Here is a 20,816-nt window from a genome sequence, read left to right on the forward strand (position 1 = left end):
GAAAGCTCTAAGCTTGGGGATGCACCCGGTGGTTCACCCCTGCATATATTAAGAAGACTCAAGCGTCTAAGCTTGGGGATGCCCAAGGCATCCCCTTCTTCATCGACAAATTATCAGGTTCCTCCCCTGAAACTATATTTTTATTCCATCACATCTTATGTGCTTTTTCTTGGAGCGTCTGTTTGTTTGCTTTTGTTTTTGTTTGTGTTTGAATAAATTGGATTACATCATGCTTGTGTTGGAGAGAGACACGCTCCGCTGGTTCGTATGAACACATGTGTTCTTAGCTCATAATATTCATGGCGAAGTTTCCTCTTCGTTAAATTGTTATATGGTTGGAATTGGAAAATGATACATGTAGTAATTGCTATAAATGTCTTGGGTAATGTGATACTTGGCAATTGTTGTGCTCATGTTTAAGCTCTTGCATCATATACTTTGCACCTATTAGTGAAGAAATACATAGAGCATGCTAAAATTTGGTTTGCATAATTGGTCTCTCTAAGGTCTAGATAATTTCTAGTAATGTGTTTGAACAACAAGGAAGACGATGTATAGTCTTATAATACTTGTAATATGTCTTTTATGTGAGTTTTGCTGTACTAGTTCATCCTTGTGTTTGCCTCAAACAACCTTGCTAGCCTAAACCTTGTATCGAGAGGGAATACTTCTCATGCATCCAAATACTTGAGCCAACACTATGCCATTTGTGTCCACCATACCTACCTACTACATGGTATTTCTCCGCCATTCCAAAGTAAAATTGCTTGAGTGCTACCTTTAAACAATTCAAAATTTATTACCTCTTATTTGTGTCAATGTTTTATAGCTCATGAGGAAGTATGTGGTGTTTATCTTTCAATCTTGTTGGGCAACTTTCACCAATGGACTAGTGGCTTCATCCGCTTATCCAATAATTTTGCAAAAAGAGCTGGCAATGGGATTCCCGAGTCCCAAATTAACAAACTAAAAATAGACACTCCTCCATGGTATGTGATTGTTGGACGGCACCCGAAGGATTCGGTTAGCCATGGCTTGTGTAAGCAAAGGTTGGGAGGAGTGTCATCATAATAAAACTAAAATAAAAAGGCACTCCTTCATGGTATGAGATTGTTGGCGGGCACCCGAGGATTCGGTTAGCCATGGTTTGTGAAAGAAAGGTTGGAAGGAGTGCCATCCAAAAATAAAATAAAATGGGAGCCGCTCTTTGAAGGTTTGTCTGGCAAGGGGGTTAGAGTACCCGCTACCATTCGTTGACAACAACATACACCTCTCAAAACTTTATTTTTATGCTCTCTATATGTTTTCAAAATCAAAGCTCTAGCACAAATATAGCAATCGATGCTTTCCTCTTTGAAGGACCATTCTTTTACTTTTATGTTGAGTCAGTTCACCTATTTCTCTCCACCTCAAGAAGCAAACACTTGTGTGAACTGTGCATTGATTCTTACATATTTGCATATTGCATTTGTTATATTGCTTTGCATTGACAATTATCCATGAGATATACATGTTATAAGTTGAAAGCAACCGCTGAAACTTCATCTTCCATTGTGTTGCTTCAATGTCTCTACTTTGAATTATTGCTTTATGAGTTAACTCTTATGCAAGACTTATTGATGCTTGTCTTGAAGTGCTATTCATGAAAAGTCTTTGCTATATGATTCACTTGTTTACTCATGTCATATACATTGTTTTGATCGCTGCATTCACTACATATGCTGTCCAAATAGTATGATCAAGGTTATGATGGCATGTCACTCCGAGAAATTATCTTTGTTATCGTTTTACCTGCTCGGGACGAGCAGAACTAAGCTTGGGGATGCTGATACGTCTCCAACGTATCGATAATTTCTTGTGTTCCATGCCACATTATTGATGTTATCTACATGTTATATGCACACTTTATGTCATATTCGTGCATTTTATGGAACTAACCTATTAACAAGATGCCGAAGTGCCAGTTCCTGTTTTCTGCTGTTTTTGGTTTCGAAATCCTAGTAACGAAATATTCTCGGAATCGGACGAAATCAACGCCGAAAGTCTTAGAAATACGCGAAGCTTCCAGAGCACCGAAGAAAGGTCGGAGGGGTGCCGGGGGGCCCCACACCCGTGGGCGGCGCGGCCCAAGGGGGGCGCGCCCCCTATGGTCCGGGCAGCCCGAGGCCCCTCCGACTCCGACTCTTCGCCTATTTAAGTCGTCGTGACCTAAAACCTCGACACCAATTGACGAAACTCCGGAAAAGTTACCGTGGCGCCGCCGCCATCGCGAGACTCCAATTCGGGGGACGGAACTCGTTCCGGCACCTGCCGGAGCGGGGAAGTGCCCCCGGAAGGCTTCTCCATCGACACCGCTGCCATCTCCATCGACACCGCTGCCATCTCCACCGCCATCTTCATCACCGCTGCTGCTCCCATGAGGAGGGAGTAGTTCTCCATCGAGGCTCGGGGCTGTACCGGTAGCTATGTGGTTCATCTCTCTTCCATGTACTTCAATACAATGATCTCATTGAGATTCATATGAGTTTGTATCACTACTATCTATGTGCTACTCTAGTGATGTTATTAAAGTAGTTCTATTCCTCCTGCATGTGTGTAAAGGTGACTAGTGCGTGCACCGTGTGGTTCTTGTCGTAGGCTATGATCATGATCTCTTGTAGATTGTGGAGTTAATTATCATTATGATATTATTGATGTGATCTATTCCTCCTACATATGCATGAAGGTTGCAAGTGTGCATGCTATGCTAGTACTTGGTTTAGTAGCGTTGATCTATCTTACACTAAAGGTTACTAAAACATGAGCATTATTGTGGAGCTTGTTAACTCCGGCATTGAGGGTTCGTGTAATCCTACGCAATGTGTTCATCATCCAACAAAAGTGTAGAGTATGCATTTATCTATTCTGTTATGTGATCAATGTTGAGAGTGTCCACTAGTGAAAGTGTAATCCCTAGGCCTTGTTCCTAAATACTCGCTGAGTTACTACTGCTTGTTTCTTGTTTCTATTGCGTTACTACTGCTCGCAATACCACCACCATCAACTACACGCCAAGCACTTTTCTCGGCACCGTTGCTACTGCTCATACTTATTTATACCACCTGTATTTCACTATCTCTTCGCCGAACTAGTGCACCTATTTGGTGTGTTGGGGACACAAGAGACTTCTTGCTTTGTGGTTGCGGGGTTGCATGAGAGGGATATCTTTGACCTCTTCCTCCCCGAGTTCGATAAACCTTGGGTATCCACTTAAGGGAAACTTGCTGCTGTTCTACAAACCTCTGCTCTTGGAGGCCCAACACTCGTCTACAAGAATAGAAGCTCCCGTAGACATCGGTGGTGTCGATGGAGAAGCTTCCGGGGGCACTTCCCCGTCCCGGCGGCGTGCCGGAACAGAGACTCCTGTCCCCCAGATCTTGGCTTCGCGATGGCGGCGGCTCTGGAAGGTTTCTCGTACCGTGGCTTTTTCGTATCGATGTTTTAGGTCAGGGACCTTTAAATAGGCGAAGAGGCGGAGTCGGAGGGGCGACGAGGCGGTGACACAATAGGGGGGCGCGGCCCAGGCCCTGGCCGCGCCGCCCTGTCATCTGGGGGCCCAGTGGCCCCCCTCTGGCGACTCTCGGGTGTTCTGGAAGCTTCGTGGAAAAATAGGATGCTGGGGCCTTGATTTCGTCCGATTCGAGAATATTTCCTTACTAGGATTTACGGAACCAAAAACAGCGAGAAAACGAGAGCTGGCCCTTCGGCATCTCGTCAATAGGTTAGTTCCGGAAAACGCATAAATATGACATAAAGTATGCATAAAACATGTAGATATCATCAATAATGTGGCATGGAACATAAGAAATTATCGATACGTCGGAGACGTATCAACCGCTTCTGCTCCATAAACCATAAAGAATGGAGTGTATCCGGTAGACCGGTTTGGAGTCGTTCTTATGCTCCACAGCACTGATGGTAGCTCATCGAGCCAACACCCCGGTGACTTTTCCACCGCATCGATGAGCCTTGCTTTGATACCGAAAAGTACCAAAGCGTTTGTTCTTTCAACTTGGCCATTGCCTTGTGGGTGTGCCACTGAGCACCAATCCAACCGGATATTGTTGTCCTCACAAAATCTTTTGAACTCACCTTGAGCAAAGTTTGTGCCATTGTCAGTGATAATGCTATGTGGGTAGCCATACCGCAAAATAACATCTTTTAAGAACTTCACCGCTGTGCGCCCATCACATTTTGCAATGGGTTTCACCTCTAGCCACTTGGTGAATTTATCCACCATAACCAAAATTTGGGTCATATTTCCCCTTGCTGTTTTGAATGGGCCAACCATGTCTAGGCACCAAACGGCAAACGGCCAAGTTAGCGGTATGGTCTTTAAATCGGATGCTGGGGTATGATTTTGCTTGGCGTACCTCTGGCACCCATTGCATTTTCGTACCAGATCCTCCGCATTTTCCAAAGCTGTGGGCCAATAGAACCCATGCCGGAACACTTTTGCCACCAGCGCCCTTGACGAAGCGTGGTGCTCACATTCCCCTCGGTGGATCTCCTCAAGCATTTCTTTTCCCTCTTCTGGTTCCACACACCTTTGGAGGACACCGGTAACACTTCTTTTGTACACCTCGCCATTGATGATGGTGTATGCTTTGGACCTCCTCTGGATCCTTCTGGACTCACTTTCGTCAACCGGCAAGGTGCCGTTGATCAGGAATTCCTTAATAGGTTTAACCCATGATGGTGCCTCCCGAACCAGGAACACCGATGCGTCTATGTCCATGTTATCCACCAACATTGTTTCCTCCGGCACGGACGCAGCAGTCCCCGAGCTTACCGGAACAGTCCCCAAGCTTGCCGGAACAGTCCCCGGGTTTCCTTCATCAATATCCATTGGTACAACATGCGATTCCGGTACAAAAATTGATTCCGACTCCGGACTCGGTTTGATCGATGGTACTCTTAAGTGTGCCAAGGCTATTCCGGGAGGAATTTCTTGCCTAGATGAGCCCAGCTTGGACAAAGCATCCGCGGCTTCATTTTCTGCACGCGGGACATGGTGAAACTCACACCCTTCGAAGAAGCCGACGATCTTTTGCACGTGAAACCGGTATGAGGCCACGTTGGCATCTTTTGCGTCCCAATCTCCGGAACACTGTTGTACCACAAGATCTGAATCTCTGTAGCAAATGATCCGGTGTGCACCGATTTCTTTTGCGACCTTAAGTCCATGGATCAAAGCCTCGTATTCAGCGACATTGTTTGATGCCCTGAAATGTACTTGCAAAACATACCGGAGATGATCCCCCTTAGGTGAGGTAAGTACCACACCGGCACCTAGACCCTCTTTGAGTTTGGATCCGTCAAAGTGCATCTTCCAATATTCTATTCTTTGATCGGGTGGCTTGTATTGCATTTCCGCCCAATCAACCAAGAAATCAGCTAAAGCTTGTGATTTTATGGCATCTCTCCTTTCGTACACCGGTACGTATGGTGATATTTGGATCGCCCATTTTGCTATCCTACCGCTAGCATCCTTGTTGCACATGATATCGGAGATGGGTGCCTCACTCACCACCTTCATGGGGTGCTCCTCAAAGTAGTGCTTGAGCTTTGTGGCGGCCATGAACACACCATAAGTCATTTTCTGGAAGTGTGGGTAGTTTTGCTTTGAGAGGGAGAGCACCTCGCTCAGGTAGTATACCGGCCTCTGGACGGTTTTTCCTTCCTCTTCTCTTTCTACCACCACAACAACACTTACAACCCGGTTAGTTGCTGCTATGTACAACAACATGGGCTCTCTTTCCAAAGGCGAAGCCAGTATTGGTGCAGTGGCTAGCATTGTTTTTAGCTCTTTAAACGCCGCGTCTGCCTGAGGGGTCCAGACGAACGTATCGGATTTTTTCATTAGAGCATAGAGTGGCAAGGCCTTTTCTCCCAACCTGCTTATGAACCGGCTCAGCGATGCTAAGCTTCCAGTAAATTTTTGTACATCCTTAAGATCTCGCGGTATCGTCATTCTCTCGATTGCTCGGATCTTTACCGGATTGACCTCAATGCCCCGGCTTGATACGAGAAAGCCAAGCAATTTGCCGGCAGGAACACCGAAGGTGCATTTTGCCGGATCAAGTTTCATCCGGAATCTTCTTAAGTTATCGAATGTTTGCCGGAGATCGTCGATTAAGGTTTATTTTGCCTTAGTTTTTACCACGACATCGTCCACATAAACTTGCACATTCTTTCCGATTTGATCAAACAAACATTTTTGCATACAGCGCTGGTACGTTGCACCCCCGTTGCGCAAACCAAAAGGCATAGTGACATAGCAATAAGCCCCGTGCGGGGTAATGAACGCAGTTTTTATTTGATCTTCCTTTTTCAAGGGGATTTGGTGGAAACCGGAATAAGCATCCAAGAAATACAACAACTCACACTCGGCAGTAGAATCAATCACTTGATCGATCCGCGGTAAAGGGAAAGGGTCTTTTGGGCAAGCCTTGTTCAGATTGGTGTAGTCGATGCACATGCGCCACACCTTTGGAGCTTTTGCTTCGAGGTTCTCATCTTTCTTCTTTTCGACCAGCACCGGATTGGCCAGCCACTCAGTGTGCAGCACTTCCACGATAAAACGGGCAACCAACAACTTTGTCACTTCTTCTCCAATGATTTTCCTCCTATCCTCAGCAAACCGGCATAAAGGTTGTTGCACCGGCTTCGCATCCTTCCGGACATTCAAAGAGTGCTCAGCCAGCTCCCTCGGAACACCTACCAAGTCCTCTGTCGACCAGGCAAAGATATTCCGATTCTCATGGAGGAAGCTGACGAGCGCGCTTTCCTATGCCTCACTGAGGCCGGCACCGATACGAACGGTACGCTCAGGGAAAGCCGGATCCAGCACGATGTCCTTTGTTTCTTTTGTCGGCTTGAACGCCGGAGTGCTCAAGCTTGCACTCATTGCCGCTAAGCTGAACTGTGAAGACTTAGCCAACACAACCGCAGTTTGCATCCTCCTCTTTTCCTCTGCGATCACCAGCGACTCTGCCAGATTTGATCCGGCGGAAGCAGTTTCCAGCGAAATCCTGTAATTTCCCACCATAGTTAAGGGTCCACGAGGTGCCGGCATCTTCATCTTGAGATACGCCGTGTGGGTCGAGGCCATGAAAGCTGCCAGTGCCGGTCTCCCCAGCAGCGCATGGTACGGGCTATCTAGGTCCACCACCTCGAACTCAATGTTTTCAACCCGGCAATTGTCACGTCCTCCAAACGAGACATCCACCCGGACTTTTCCAACTGGCGCGCAAGACAAACCCGGAACGATTCCGTGGAACGTTGTACGAGTTGGCTGAAGCATGTTTTCTGTTATGCCCAGCGTATGCATGGTGTGCCGGCACATTATGTTTATGCTGCTTCCATTGTCTATCAGCACTTTGCTGAACTTGACGCGAGTCGTTGGCCCTTTCATGATTGGGTCCACCACGAGAGCGTAACCACCCGGATTAGGCATTACCTTGGGGTGATCCTTGAGCGACCAGGAGATTTCCTGATCTGACCACTGCATGTATTTTGGTACTGCCGGCATCACCGCGTTCACTTCCATGGAACAGCGATGTAGGCTCTGCCTGTCTGTCGGCTCAGTGACGAACACGACACAGCACACATCTGGATCCTCATAAACATTCCGGCCCAAAGGTGCCGGTAGAGGTGGTTGGCCGTGGCCCTCTCCCACCTGATTGACTTGCTGGTACTCGCTGCTTGTTTGGCTGAGGCTGTACCGGTAAAGCATTTGCCCCGGTAAGTGGTGGTGGTGGTGGTAGTTGTTGCTGGCGCAGCATATCTTGAGATGGTGGCAACATTGTGGAGCACCCTTGTGCTTGCGCATCTTTTACTGCTCCCTTGAGCATCAAGTACTTGGTCCAAGAACAATCTTTTGTCAGGTGGTTTGACGGATGAGCCGGATTCGGCGTGTGCCACCGGCAAGGTTGATCCATGGCGGCTTCCATGGTGTATTTCACGGGTTCTTGCCAATTCTTTTTCTGGCCCCAGGGTTTCTTTTCGACCCATTGTTATTTAGGACCCACCCATGGCTGCGATCCGCTTTTCTGCCTCTGGCTGCCGCTGGCATCAGAGTTTTCTTGATTGTTCCGGCTCAGCTTGTACCGCCGGCTGCATTGGGTCTCCCAACGCATAGTTATCCGCCACATGTATCATCTCCGCCAAAGTTACCGGCATGTTCCGCTGTAGCTTTTGCCACAACGACGAACCTCTGCGGCATCCATTGCAAAACCAAGTTATGGCTTGCGCTTCTATCACCCCTTCACAAGAGTTCTTAATGGAGTTCCACCGGGTCAGGTAATCCCGGTCTGTTTCCTGTGGGCGCTGCACGCACAAAGCGAGCTGCTGAGGCCTGTTGGGCCTCCGGTAGGTGCTACTGAAGTTACTCACAAAAGCTTCCTCGAAGTCCAACCAACCATTTATGCTTCCTGCCGGCAAGTTGTTCAGCCAGATTCTTGCCGGTCCCACTAAAAACGATGGCACAATCCTCACGGCCCAACGCCGGTTTCCTCCTCCGGCTACACATCCTCCGCCGCCAGCGACGTACACCGCGGTCACGTAATCCGCGAGCCAATCCTCCGGCTTAGTGGTGCCATCATATGTTTTGGTGTCACGGGGCAACTGGAAGTTGCGAACCGGTGGTTGCTCTTTCATGATCCTTGGGCCAAAACACTTTGGACCCGGAGGACCCTCTGCCTCTATCATTTCAGACAGATACACTCTATCCAGACAGTGCCTCGCATCCCGTTCTGGCAGGTGTCTTTCTCCCACGCGCTCTCCCAATGGGTTCCGGTAAGCGGTGAGTCTTGTTGAATCAGCTTCATCGTAACGTTCCGGTACCGCGGCCCTTGCCTGCCGGTACCTTTGTGGAGGCATCTCCTCCTCATCGTACGCTGCCCTTGCAGCTTGATAGTTTTGCCCGGTTTCATATCTACCGGCATGATTGTTTCCGGCATAGCCTCCTTTGGCGTAGCCTCGATCTGCCCCTTGGCTTTTTCTACCGGCATCGTGTTGCCCGGCTTGTTATTTTCCGGCAAGGACCGGATCGTACACAGTCATCTGCTGCGCATTCATCTCTTTTTCTCTTCTTCTGTCCGGATGGGGGGACGAGGCCTGCCCATGGGCCTTGCTTCCGGCATTCTTTGTTGAACGCGCGGATTTTGAGGCCGCAGCCTTGTTCAGCTTAGCCAGCTGCTCAGCATTCTGCTGCTCGATAGTTTCTAGCAGCTCTCTGACACGCTCTTGCTGTTTTGCCAAAGCATCTCCGGAAAGCGATTTGCATAGCTCTACTGCAGCCTTAGCAGCTTTTATAGTTTTGTCCGGGCTACTGTACTAAGGTTTCTCTACGATGCTCACAGATGCTGAAGTACTTTTGCCGGCAAGAACTTCCTTACGCAAATCCTGATCTAGATTGCGAGCTTTAAGCCGGTTCTCCAGTATCCTAGCAGCATGAGCGCTAACAGAAGCAAAGCCATGGGCAGCGTTGTACTCACGTAGGGTTAGGTTCAGCTCGCGCTGCGCCCGGACGATGTCGGCGCTGTTCGCAAGCAGCTTCTGGCATTGTGCCTCCAGCTCCGCCTGAGCCGCTGCCCGGTCGATGTTCTGCGCGATGGGCATTGCCAGCACGTTCATCGCCGCTTGGAGTGGTGTTTCCGGTGGCGCGGAAGATGCTCTTGCAGCGCCAGCGTCGCGCTCCAGCGGTGGCTTGGCCGCACGGGTCGAAGCCGCACGGCCTGCACCTTCATCCACAGCCTCCTTGCCTGCGCCGACCGCGCCGGCCATCATCACCTGGACACTGCCGGCGGCGCGGCCAGCACAGAGCCACCTTGGCGGGTCCGGTGCCACCAGCACCGGCGAGAGGCGCTGGCACACAGGGACTGTGCTGAAGTAGACGCGGTGGTTGCCGAACTCGATGATGCGGCCGTTCTTGGGGAAGATGCCGCCGTTGGCGAAGCAGCTCGCGTTGTCGTTGATGAAGTCCATGGAGTAGAGGCGCTGGACGAGCACAGACACCGTCCGCTCGCCGGAGACCTCGAGGATGCCCGCCCGAATATGAACTCCAGCAAGCGCCACTTCATGCCCCATGGTGGGGGCCAACTGTCGTCGTGGGGAACAAACAGATGCCATAGGATGGCTTAAGTTGGGGCCGAATGGACGCTAGAGGATTCGGGGGAGGGTTCGCGATTAGATGGGATGAACTTCCAGATGCTTTCCTCAAGAACTTAGCCAAGGTTAGAGGTAGAAGAAGAAATACATAAGGAAGAACTCGCTCTAGATCATCTTCTTCATTGATCTCCACAAGTTACAAGTTTCTGAATACAAGGGCTCACATATGCGTACGTACATACATGCCCGTGAAGAGGGCTACCCCCTCTCCTTATATAGGGGAGAGGTTGGCTTACAGGGAAGAAACCCTAGAAACCCTAATGGCATCTTTGACTAGACAAACTACTTTACAAAGTTACTTTAATCATAGATGACACCGGGGTCTTCTTTAATCAGGGAGGCTGACGTCCTCCGGCTTCTTTCAGCGTCATCCTCTTCTTTATCGTCAGGCCTTCGTTTAAAGCTACTTTGCTTAGCTCATCTTTGTCCTCTAGCTCTGGAGAGAATCTTTGACCAGTCCTGCCGACGTGCTACAGTGCACTTCTTACCGGTAGCCCGGTGTCATTTCTATCCGGTTCCGGTATACCCCTTCTGGGGATACCGGCTTAGCTTTATTTAGCCAAATCCTTAACTTCGTGCTCCGGTGTAAACATTAAACCGGTATCTCGATGGCCTAAACCATCCGGTTTTGGCATGCCTTTGACATACCGGGGGTCATCCCCCCAACATTGAAGGCCCATGAAGGCACTCGACGGCAAGATGGACCGCCAAGGGAAACACGGCGGAAGATTCCTTGAAGTGCAAGACACGGAAGGAGCCGAACAAGGAAAGCTTAGAGATAGAACTACTGTAAACCCAGTCGTACTCGATTAGACCTCTTGAGACCTGGCCTCCTATATAAAGGCCAGGAGAGGGGCTGTCGAGGGACATAACAAATATTAGCGATCTTAGCCGGCAGAAGCTTAAAGCTAGGTTACCTTAGCGCTTAGCCAAACTCGACGAGATCTCAGCCGAACTATTCGGCACCCCATTGTAACCCATTATTATAATCAAGAACAGAAAGGCAGGACGTAAGGGTTTTACCTCATCGAGGGCCCCGAACCTGGGTAAATCGCTCTACCCGCTTGTCTGTGAACCGATGTCTCGTGTCAGCTTGCAGGATTCCACCAACCCTAAGCCCCTATCGGAGGGCATTGCCGAGGAGCACCCTCGACAATTGGCGCCGTCTGTGGGAAACCTGTCGGCACAAGATCGGTCATCGGCAGATCCAATCATGACACCGGCAACTCCACCGGCAACTTCACCAGCAACTTCATCAACACCATCCTCGCCGAATCTGCGAAGCCCGATTCGGTTTGGCTCCTACGAGTTCACCCCGCACAGCGATTCCTCCCGATCGAACTTCTCAGATCTACAAGGAAACATGGAGATGACCTTCGGCAGCGTCCACTACAACGTCAACGCGGAGGGAATCCTTCGACTGCTGGAATCGCCTATCTCCAGATCGACGAGTCCAAGCGCGTCATCGTCACTCGACCTTTCGGCTGGTCTGACAGGCTCGACAAGATCGCCCGCGCCCTCGACTCCTCGTTCCGAGTCTTCCGTGTCGGTAGGATCCGACGACCCCACATCTTCGGAGTTAACCTCGTACTACTGCTTGAACTGCGACACCAAGCACGGACTGGGATCGAGCGACACCCCGTTCATCTGCAATGCCTAGTATTCGTCGGGAGAGGATAGTATCGATAGCATCGTCCAAGGAACCACCCGAAAGACGGCGCACCATCAGGTCTGTGTCGCCAATAACACAAGGCACAGAGGAAACGGAGACCATACTCCTCGCTCTAGTAGGCGAGCGAGTTTCGAAAACAGCGCCAGCAACCACGACAATGACTACACCATCGCAGACGAGGAGTGGGCAGCCGCCAGGGCAGCAGTACTCAACAACACACCGCTCCCCGCAGGAACCTCGGTTGGAACTCTCAATGCTTATCGCTCTATACTAGAGAAAAATCGGGAGCACTTGTCAAAGGAACAAGCCTCTCTCGAGAGACGCCTATCTGCGGCAGATCGATCCAGTGAGCGGCGAAGAGGCTCGCAGGCGAGCGCCTCTCGAAATACTCAAGGGGCGGGCAAGCACAGTTCGAGGCTGTCCAGGCTCTCGGAAGATGATGCCAGAGAAATCACGTCGAACCTGACGAAGTCCTTTATGACTACGGACACCGCAGGCATGCCACGACCGAAAAACGTTGCAGGAGCAACTGCCAACCTTGCTGCATACCTCATCAACCAACGCCCTGAAGGGTCCATGGCCCAAGCTCATCGAGGCGCCCTGGAAAGTCTTGTGATACTGGGAAATAATCTGGTTCCACAAAAGGAAAAGACCACGCTGCAGGCCAGCGGCTCGAAGTATCATGCGAGAGACGCTCAGGATGAAATCACCCAGAGCAGGATCGATAAAGCGAGGCGACGACGCGCCGTTAGGAACGAGAACGACAGCGATTCTTCGGATGAAGATCAGGAGTACGACGGCGAGCTCAGGGGAGCCGACTGTTTAAGTCACAGAATCCGCGAGGCAATGCCGCCCAGGAAGTTCAAGCCTACGCCTACCGACGCTGCCAAATACGATGGGCAGCAAGAGCCAAGATCTTGGATAGACGACTACCTGCAGACTGTAATACTACATAAGGGGAACCAAATAGCAGCAATGCAGTGCTTACAGCTCTATCTCAAAGATTCAGCGCGAGCCTGGCTAAGGGGGCTGCCGAAGGGTTCCATCAAATCATGGGACGATCTAGTAGACGCCTTCGTTGCCAATTTCCAAGCAACGTACAAGAGACCCGTCGGGATTGAAGAGTTACGGAACTGCCAGGCGAAGCGAAGGAGTCGATGCGCTCATACATCGGGAGATTCACCAAACTCCTAAACGCTGCCGAAGATGTGTCTGTCGACAGAGCAATTGACGCTTTCAGCGACGGCGTCTGGCGTGAGAGTTACATAGAGTAACTCGGGCGTAAAAAGCCTAAAACCATAACCAAGTTAATGGAAATCGCCAACAGCTGGGCTGATGGCGAGGACAACGTGCGAAGGCCACGACAGCGCAGTGACGACGAAGACGATGACCAGCCGAAGCACGATTCGGGTGGCCGAAGGGATCGCCACAAGAGAAGGAAGAACCGCAACTATGATGACAACAACCTGGTAGCCGCAGGGTACTCTGATCGGCAGGATGATCGGTATGACGACAGAAGAGACGATCGACAGGACGGTAATCGGAACAACTCCGGGAACCGTGGCAATTATAAACCTCGGCAGCAGAGGGCCCCCGAACTGCCTTACGCTGAGCAGATCAACGCTCCCTGTTACCTGCACTCGTATACCGATTCTAAGGATGGAAAAACGAAGTCGAGTCACCTACTCAGGGACTGTCGGCAGTTCATTGACATGCATAAACTCATCCAGCAGGGAGGCCAGCAACCGCTACCACCACCACCTCCACCTCCACCGCATCACCAAGTCCAGCAGGCTCAACCTCATCAACCCAACGAGGCGTTTCCACCACCACGGGGGCAGATGAGCATGATCCATAGGACAGGTGTCTCAAGAAGAGAGATGAAGAAGCTCACCCGAGAGATTAACCTGGCAGAAAGCATCATGGCAAACATCCCCGAGTATGTCGAGTGGTCCTCTCAGAACATTACGTTCAGTCGAGCAGATCACCCGATGACCATACCAAAACCGGGACACGCTGCCTTAGTAGTCGAGGCACAAATCGGGGGGTTCAAGATGAGCAAAGTTTTCATGGATGGTGGAAGCGGATTAAACCTGATATTCGTCGACACAATCAAAAGTATGGGGATCACCATGAAGATGCTAGAAGAAACAGATACCTGCTTCCATGGGATTCTCCCAACTGCACCGGGCTACTCTCTTGGCAAAGTTTACCTGAATGTCGTCTTTGGTAAAACCGACAATTTCAGGAAGGAGAAGATCGAGTTTGAGGTAGTGAACTGGGAGTCACAGTATCACACCATACTCGGGAGACCAGCTTATGCCAAGTTCATGGCTGTGCCGCACTATGCATACCTCAAGCTGAAAATGCCTGGGAACAACGGGACGAACATCACAGTCTATGGAAGTTTCTCACGCTCGGACAATTGTGATCGCGACTTTCAAAGGATTGCTGCCAAGTTCGGGCCACAACGAGAAATTGTCGACCCCCTGCCCAAGCTGTCGATACAAGAAATCAAGGAGGCAAAACATGTCAGGGAAACCAAGAAGAAGCCAGCCGACCTTGCTCTTGAAGCTTCGGCAGCAGAAGCTTCGGCAGCAGCAAAAGCTTCGGCAGCGGACGACATAGAAGGCACAGGAGACAGCAAGACGCTGGCAATCATTGCCCAGATCCCTGGTGAAGTCAACAACGCCGCGGCAACCACTAACGTGGTGAAAAAGCGAGAAGATGAGAAGAACCCCTTCCTTGCTTAAGCAATTTATTAGCATTACCTTTTTTCCCTTTATATAAACAGGGCCCTCCTTTTTCGCCCTCTAGTCTAGTGCTTACCTTATTAATGAGAACCTAAGTTTCGATCCTTTGCTGAGCATTGCAGTACTTCAAAACGTCTAAGCCGCTTCACCAGCACGCGGCAGAAGAACGTACTTCATAAAAAAAAGCCTCTACGAGTGCTAAAAGACACAAAGCAAACAAGGATGTTAATCCTTCCCTCAGCTATAGATGCCTCTACGAGTGCCGTAAATAGCAAGAGTGTGGAAATACATATAAACACAACCTACGTTCGATATTTTACTTATGGAAATATCAATGAACAACGGGATCATCGGCAGAACCACTACACCCGAAAGATTCGGGAGTGACTGTCGCAACATACATCGGTTGAAAGCAAAGTTGCACATACAACGGGTTTAGCAAGACCTGCAACACGAGCTGATCACTCAAACGTTTGCTGACCAACGAATACGAAAAATTCTTAAGCGGGCAATTAAGATTTGCTCCTTCAAAAATTGCCAACGGCACCACTACGGTAAAAGTACATATACATGTATCTACCGAATAAAAATTCTTGGCTCATCAATCCAAACACTTGGGTAAAATAGTCAAAATAACCTATTTACAAAAGCAACCCTAATCCACGAAATCACCCTTGTGGAGCTTCTCTTTCTTCAGGTACCCTTGAATGCCCTTCAAGCTTGTCGACGATTATATTAGCAGGAAGCAATACCTTCGGATACAAAGTATCGAAGTCACCAACAGCGTTGGCAATAGCAAGCAGATCCGCCGAGGGGTACCGTGCAAGCACAAGGGCAAGTGTCAACCTGGCCCCTGCGAAAACCTGAGCTCGTACCAAGTCTTGAATCTTCTTGGCATTCCCAAACTCAGACATCAAAGACAGCAGCGTAGGGGGAACTGAGTTTAAAGGGAACATCGTCTTCCAAACCACCCTCATAGCTTTGTAGCACTTGTCGAAGAAATGGTGGACTTGCTGAACCCGATCCTGAAATTTTGCGACAGCCGAGGCCTTCGAGTGTTCCCGCCAGAAAATCTCTTCGGATGAGGACAACTGGGTTAAAGCATGCACTCGCTCGTGAATCCGCTTGTTCTCTTCCGCACGGTTCAAAGCTATGACTGGCAAAGGAATCAATAAAGGATCAGACAAGGCGTTGTCGACAAAAGGGCAAAGGAATCGGGAAGCTTACAGTTCAAACTCTCGGTAGCTTTATGCAGCTCAGTAAGAGCGTATCGCTCCACTTCGGCTGCAATCTCGCTCTTCTTATTGACAATAGCAGCTAAAGCATATGTGCTGCGCAGGTCCTTTTCCATCTGAGTAATCCGATCCTTCATACGCTGGATCCGATCACCTTCCGGAAGACCACCCGAAGAGTCTTCGACAAATGAAGGCACTGGGAAAACCTGCAGGCAACAACGTTGAAAAGGTTGACGGATACAGTCAAGTCGAGCATCCGAAGTAACTCCCATCGGGAGAAGTGCAAGTGGTAATATCATAACAAAGATGTGCTAGCAACATCGCTAGCACGGAGTTTATTACAAGCATAAGTTTTGCAGCAGAACAATGTTTCACATCAGCTCGAGCATAAGTTTGTTACAAAAATCAAGGGGCTTGGGTCTGAGTCGATAAACTGGGTCCAGCCGATGACTTCCTTGATGAAACTAGCTCAAGGAGCCGACGAGCGCAAATAAGGGCAGACGATTTAAAAGCGCTTAAGTCAACAAATTGCCCGTCTTGCTCTTTTGGCAGCTCCTTAGTCATTTCTTCGATGTCACCCTTAAAGCCGTAACCCATCATAAGCTGGAAGGCAAGGAGGGCACCATAGGTGCGCGAAGTACGCTTGAATACCTCGATAACCTCCTTGGTGTCAACCGCGAAGGCATCAATCAGCTGCCCCAGGGTTTTGTCCTGCTTGATCTTGGGGAAAATCATCAAGTGCATCCGCGCTAGGGCACCTTTTCCCTTTTCAAGAAGTTCCCGCGTAAGCTGGTGGGAGGCAAGAGCCATCGACACACCGTTTGCTGGTGAATTGTTTGGAACTTTGTCCAAGGCAACGGCAGGGATGTTGGCGGCTTCTACACAAGAAAAGAAGGAAACAGATCGTTAACAGAAGATCGAATTCATGAAGTATGATAATCTACAGGAAAGTGTGGAAAGGATTACCAAGCAAAGCTAGTGAAGATTGGCGAAGGAGTTCATCCTTTTCGGCTGCCTGGGCTTCGGCAGCCAACCTTGACGCCTCTTCCTCCTTCAGCTTTTCCTTCAACTTACCCAGTTCCTCCTTCAGGGAATCAATTTCTTGGCGGGCCTTGGCAGCTATCTTGACTGCGCCTTCCAGCTTCGAGGAAGAGGATTCGACTTCCTTCTGCAGTCGAACCTTGTCTGGCTCCAGAGAAGTGAACTGGAAAGCAAAGGCCTCCAAAGAGGAAATAACACCTCGAAGATCCTTAAGGGAAAAAGAATGTTTTGCAAAGAATCGTTAGAAAAGGCACATTTCAGGAAATCCACGACGTATTTAAAAAGGACCTACAGAAGGAGGAGTCGTGGTGGCGGCAGGAGCATCTTTTCCCTTGGAAAGGGAATAAGCACGTCGGGCCGTGGGAGCTGCCTTAGGAGCTGAAGCTTCGGAAGCAGCAGCGGCCGGCGGAATAGCATCAGATCTGGCCTTCTTAGACGGAGGCTCGGCGAAACCTTCGTCACTGTAAAAAGGAAATGGTCGACAGAAGTTATAAAAGAAAAAGGTGTGAAAAATAAAGGGACAAGCTATGGCATCAGGGAAGGAAGTAATTACATATCGAAGAGATCGTCTTCGTCGGCAAAGCCGCCGGTTGATCTCTTCGCGGGCGAAGCCCTGGTCGCCTCCACAGCTGCATTAACAAAGGCATCTTGATCAGCGTCATCGTTGCGCACCGATCCCTCTCGTATCGCAAGCATCATCGGCTCGAAGGAGGAAGGTCGGTGTGAACAGTTTCGGAATCTATCGCATCGTTCACTGCTCACTCTCTCGGGCCTCGCGTGCTCGACAGCGTGGGAAAATCAACAGGAACTGAGGAGCCTCTTCCCCCAGAAGTATCATTTGGCGAATCATGTAAGTTTCCAGAGGCTATGGGGGCCTGTTGAAAGGAAGAACAAGTAAGAATAAAAAGCAATCATATTGGCCAAGTGAAAATAGCATAGTAAGGACATCAAAAAAAGAGTTACCTTCGGCGGCGGATGATCAGCATCAAGAGGAGTGTAAGAAGATATCAACGGGATCGAGTCTTCCTGGCTAAAGGAAGTAAGGCGACGGACTTCGTCAAGCAACTCCTTTTCCGACAGTTCGGCAGCATTAATCCTGGTTTCATCCTTTGGGCCTGAGTACAACCACATCGGGTGCACTCGGCCATGACTGGTTGGACTCGACGTTTCAAGAACACCGCTGCCACCTCTGTGCCGACCATAGTTTGGCCATCGGCCTCTTTGATTCGAAGAAATTTGGCAAATAATTCATCGGCTACTACTTTTTCGTCGGGTGGGAGAATGTTCTTCCAAGAATTCTTGGGCTTAGCCTCGAAGACATCGGCAAAGCAAGGAAGTTGAGGTTCGGGTGACAGGGAGTCCTTAACGTAAAACCATTTCAGCCTCCACCCTTGCACAGATTCTCGCATTGGGAAATTGAAGTAATTAACCTCTGAACGGGCTACAAACCCCACTCCTCCGATGACAAAGAATCCATTACTACTGCTGTATCTCTTCACATAGAAGATCTTTTTCCACAGCCCGAAATGAGGTTTGATACCCAGAAACGCCTCGCAAAGGGTGATGAACACAGGAACATGGAGGATTGAGTTGGGAGTGAGTTGCCATAATTGGATTTCATAAGTTCGCAAGAGATGGAGGAGGAATTCATGAGCAGGAAGCGAAAGACCTCGATATAGGAACGATAAGAACATCACGGTAAAGCCAGCAGGGGGATTAGGCCGAGAAATCGCACCTGGAAATATCACATTCCCCTCGTCGGAGGAGATTAATCCCAGGCTTCGGGATCTCTTTTCGTCACGCTTGGTGACGATCAACGCTACCCAATCTCCGGGCTTAGCCACCGAGCTTGGCGGCGCTGGCGGCGCCGGAGTTGAGAGAGGAGCGCTCGGGGCGCTTCCCTTCGGAAGAGTCGAGGAAGATTTGGCGGCGGCGCCTCCGCTAGTAGAACTGGCGGTGGCAGTAACGCCCTTCTTCTTCACCATTGTGAGATCCGGGGAAAATCGGAAAAGTAGTGGTGGCGGCGCAGCAGCGGCGAAGGGAGGAAGAAGGAGGAGAACAAAGAGAAGCTATGGAAAATGCGGAAGAGGATTAGGGATTTCTTCGCCCTTTGGAGATTTTAAGGGGGACTTGAGAACTGAGTGGGGCACGTGTCGTTGCCTCCGGTCCATTCAGTAATCTTTTCTATTGAAGGTTGCAGGAATCGAGGAGACGCCTTGGTGACTGTGCGAAAAGGGCCGGACAGAGAAAGAATAGGCCCAGCAGGTTACGTCCTGTCAGTCAGAATCAAGATATCAGTAGAGCGTCATCGATGACGTCATGAAAAATGCTAAAAGCACTCGATGAAAAAATAAAAAGTTATCGGATGAAAAATTTGAGTCTAAGCACAGACTATGAGACATCTACATTTAGACTAGGGGGCTACTCCCATCGGGAGCGCTTGACGCGCTCCCGATAAAATGAAGACTTGAAGAAAGGGACAATTGTTCGACTCGAGTCTGCGCTCGGTTACAAGCACCCGAGCCCAGACTCGGGGGCTACTCCCATCGGGAGCGCTGGACGCGCACCCGACAGAACTTTTTTGCACTCCAGGATCATGCCCGGGGACTTGATTCTGTGTAGGGTAACGTTGTTTTGCCATCGGAAGTTAACCAACAAAAGTTGGGCATGTTACTTATCATCCCTCGCATGTGGAAAATATATCGGATGAATACGGAGACTTACAGAAAAAACTTTGGCAGAGTAAAATATTCGAGTGGTTCAACTTGAGTCTACGCATGGATTACAAGCATCCATACCTAGACTCGGGGGCTACTCCCATCGGGAGCGCTGACGCGCACCCGACAGAAGAAGATGATGCGGATTTAAGAAGAACAAGAACAATCAAGGAGAAGAACCTTGGGAGGAGGCGTGCTTTAGTCTCTACCCGAACTACCTTCGGCTAGACACTCGGGGGCTACTGACGTGGGCATTACCCTTCGGGTAACTAATGTTGCCCTACCCTATATTTCCTAGTAGAAGGCCCATGAAGGCACTCGACGGCAAGATGGGCCGCCAAGGGAAACGCGGCGGAAGATTCCTTGAAGTGCAAGACACAGAAGGAGCCGAACAAGGAAAGCTTAGAGATACAACTACTGTAAATCCAGTCGTACTCAATTAGACCTCTTGAGACCTGGCCTCCTATATAAAGGCCAGGAGAGGGGCTGTCGAGGGACATAACCAATCTTAGCGATCTTAGCCGGCAGAAGCTTAAAGCTAGGTTACCTTAGCGCTTAGCCAAACTCGACGAGATCTCAGCCGAACTATTCGGCACCCCATTGTAACCCATTATCATAATCAAGAACAGACAGGCGGGACGTAAGGGTTTTACCTCATCGAGGGCCCTGAACCTGTGTAAATCGCTCTCCCCGCTTGTCTGTGAACCGATGTCTCGTGTCAGCTTGCAGGATTCCACCAACCCTAAGCCCCTATCGGAGGGCATTGCCGAGGAGCACCCTCGACAGGCACCTTTGGGCCGAAACGTTTACCAGGATCCGGATGTATGCTGTGTTGTGTTCTTCACTGAGCCAACAGACAGGCAAAGCCTACATCGCCGTTCCATGGAAGTGAACGCTGTGATGCCGGAGATACCAAAATACATGTTGTGGTCAGATCAGGAAATCTCTTGGTCATTCAAGGATCACCCCAATATAATGCCAAATCCGGGTGGCTATGCTCTTGTTGTAGACCCAATCATGCATGGGCCAACAACTCGAGTCAAGTTCAGCAAAGTGCTGATAGACAATGGGAGCAGCATAAATCTCATGTACCGGCACACCATGCGTACACTGGGGATAACAGAGAACATGTTGCAACCAACTCACACAACTTTCCATGGGATTGTTCCGGGACTGTCCTGTTCAC

Source organism: Lolium rigidum, chromosome 2 (assembly GCF_022539505.1).
Source record: "Lolium rigidum isolate FL_2022 chromosome 2, APGP_CSIRO_Lrig_0.1, whole genome shotgun sequence".
Lineage (NCBI taxonomy): Eukaryota > Viridiplantae > Streptophyta > Magnoliopsida > Poales > Poaceae > Lolium > Lolium rigidum.